The sequence below is a fragment of the Labeo rohita genome, chromosome 18 (assembly GCF_022985175.1).
Source record: "Labeo rohita strain BAU-BD-2019 chromosome 18, IGBB_LRoh.1.0, whole genome shotgun sequence".
Lineage (NCBI taxonomy): Eukaryota > Metazoa > Chordata > Actinopteri > Cypriniformes > Cyprinidae > Labeo > Labeo rohita.
The window spans coordinates 4,284,556-4,288,057 of record NC_066886.1 but is presented as its reverse complement, the minus strand read 5'-3'; positions in this window follow the sequence as shown (position 1 = coordinate 4,288,057).

Sequence of the window (3,502 nt, the reverse complement as noted above, 5' to 3'; positions counted from 1 at the left end):
ACAAACAACAAAGACGAGGATGAAACAACAAAGTTGCCGTGAAATGAGAAGCCAGTTGATGGGGGGAGAAATCATATTCACAGAAATATATAAGACTCACATGATGGGACCGTAATATTATGTTATAATCATATAATTATGCATGCTCTAAAAATAATATTATTAATATGTATATATAAAAAATCAGGTTCTGTCAGTCAGCAGGGCTTGTGCAAATGTAAAAAAGTGCATTTATGTTTACAACACAATATCGATTTGTTGGTTTAATACTGTATATAAAATGCAACTGGATACGATGTTCAATACAGTAAAGGCGAATGTAAAAAATGTAAACTTGAGCATAAAATCATAGCGGTTTATTCCAACAGTCGTCGCTGAACACAAAAATATAAACAGGCCTCCATTTGCACTATTTCATATTTATGTTTAAATTACATAAATGTAATAATTGTCTTTCCTCAATGTGTGTACTGTTTATTTTCAGTGTCTCTCTTGCAAAGCGTTAAATATAAAACGTCTTTCGGATTTTATAAACAAAAATGCATGTGTTATAAATAATAAGTGTTGTTGCTGTTATTATATTATTAATTATTGTTGTTATTATTATTATTAACAACAACAACAACTTAAAAGTTTAAATATTAAAAAGGAAATAAGACATCCAGCGTTTTGCAATTGTGTAAAACACATTTAAAATGAGTACACATATATCCTGTAAGAAAAGCATCTTTAAGGTCGGGTAAAAGGAGCCTGGCATATATACACAACATCTCAATAATAATCGCATCAATATTTTACCAGTAGCACATGACATATGTTTCATCTGTGCACGGGCAGGAAGAAAATTGTTTCCATTAAAACTTCTACATGAAAGGAGCGAGTGTTGAAGTGTTTTTCACTCTACTTGTGTCTTTTGTCATGATAATTCTTTTATGTTCTTTGTGAATGTGTGTGTGTGAGTGTGTGTGTGTCCGTGCACACGCGTGCTTGAAAGGCTGTCGAACTGTTATGGTCAACGTTTCCGTTTTGTCATAAAAACCGACCCCGCATTACATAAAGAATTGATCTTGAAGTTCGACGCTACTTAATATGCACGAAATGCATTTTTTGTTTTTTTAAAAGTTAGGTATGAAATTGCAAATTTTCCTTAAACTTATGCATTGAGGAATCCAAACAAACACTTTTTTACTATTAATTAAAATATGTAAATAAAAAAATTGGAACTTAATGAATTAATTTTTAAAAGCATTTTTGTTCATAATGAACTAATATTTTTTTCATATACCATCGGACACACACATCGTCATATTTTAAGTATGATGCGTGAATATTATATTTGCATGGGGAAAATTCGTATATAAAATATAAGCATAGTGTATTGTGCATTTTTACATTTGGTGCATTTGCAAATGTTGTGCATCACAAAACCTTGGTGCAATAATCGTTTTTTGTCCATGCACTATATAAAACAGGAGTTTTTATTATTTACACATATGCATCAGATGAGCAGCAGAATCATGGTCACTTTCAAGCCCATATAATGACGTTTCCTTGAACAGCCTTTATGAACAAAAGAACAGAATTCATCAGCCACAGATGGACCAACAGCTGAATACAACTTCTGATTCATGCATTCATCCATCTGCAGGAACACACCACTCAGTGCTGCTTCACAGAGATGTTTGGTTTGTGCTTTTTTGGTTTATAATATTTGTTTTTCTTAATTGCAACACAATGCAAGTTTAGAGTTAAAGCACATCCTGTACAACAAACATACTGCATTTTATTTATATTAAGCAAATGCATTTTGTACGCAAGCAAAAAGATTAAATATTCAATGAGTGAATGTGTAAACCAAAGATTTCTTAAGAAGGAATAAATAAAGCAACATCGCCGATGGTCAGAGTGATGATTAAAATGTTTTTCCATCCTAAATCTATTTTTCATGTAGTCTCAAATTAACTTAAATGTTTTAGGACTCTGGCAAACTATACAAATGTGTTCGATGACCATATGAGCGGTATGAGGTGATGACAGAGGCAGGTGCTTCTGCAGCGCCACCTACTGGCTGTAATTATTTTTCAACTGCTTATAGAGCAGAACATTTCTTTTTCTCTCACTGAACAGTGCATTTAATGTTAATGCTAAAGCCAGCATATTATAATCTAATCGGTTTAAAATACAGCACAGATAATAAATGTGTAAAATGCATTAAGCAAACGAGACTCTTTGGGTTATCTAAATATGGAAAAATCAAAGTAATAACATTTGTGAACAAAACCAGTCATAAGGGTGAATCATCTATTGAAAGCTGAATAATTATGCTTTCCATTGATGTATGGTTTGTTAGGATAGGGCAATATTTGTGTGAGATACAACTATTTGAATATCTGGAATCTGAGGGTTCAAAAAAAAAAAAAATTAAATATTGAGAGAAAAAAACATTTAAAGTTGTCCAAATGAAGTCCTTAGCAATGCAGTTTTGATATATTTTGATATACTTACAGTAGGAAATTTACAACATATCTTTATGGAACATGATCTTTACTTAATATCCTAATGATTTTTGCCATGAAAGAAAAATTGATCATTTTGACCCACACAATGTATTGTTGGCTATTACTACAAATAGATCTGAGCTACTTATGACTGGTTTTGTGGTCCAAGGTCACATTTATTAGCTACTTCATCATCAAATCTGTAAAAACAATACGGTTTGAGAATAAAAGACAAAACATTTTACCATATTCCACATTAAATATTAAAAGCAGACCAGTCAACATAATCAAACGCAGTGATTTTCTTATTTTAACAGTGAATGATTGTGTTGAACCTTTTCGGTCAAACATCATTTACACTTTGTTAGCGAGTGCATTTTTTCAGATCAATTAAGCCAAATAAAATTGTGAGATATTGCACCTTTGCAGAAAAAAGCATATTTAAACGGTATTTTTCTTATTGTTTATTATAGGTTTTCTATCTTTGAGATCAGAGCATGCTGTTCTCTATCATACAACCATCTTTGTAAATCAAGGATTTGCTTAAATCTTTTATATGGAACAGGTAAATCAAAAATTCAGCTAAATTATTCATACGGACTAGTCTGTAAAATGTGTAAATTTATATGCTTAAGCCAAAGGTGCTTTACATAAATGTGGGTGGCGGCAGCAAGGCCAGTTCTTGTTGAAGAAAATTTGTAATTTCATGACTCACGCTGAATATATATATTTATTTGTAAAACATTACAACACCCCAGAAACAGCTCTCATTCCTGGGAGGCATTTTTTTTTTGCACGAATGTGTGAGCCACTTTGCATAAACACTATTTCTCAGCTGGAAAAGAGGAATTGGAATAATACATGTCAGCTGGGAAATCCTATTTATGTTGCTGATGTGATACCTGTGTTCAGGATCTTCAGAGGTTGTGAGGATAACAGAACACAAGAGCCCTAAATCCAGTCGCTATTGATCTGGGGTAAAGTTTCAATAGCTGGTAAATCCT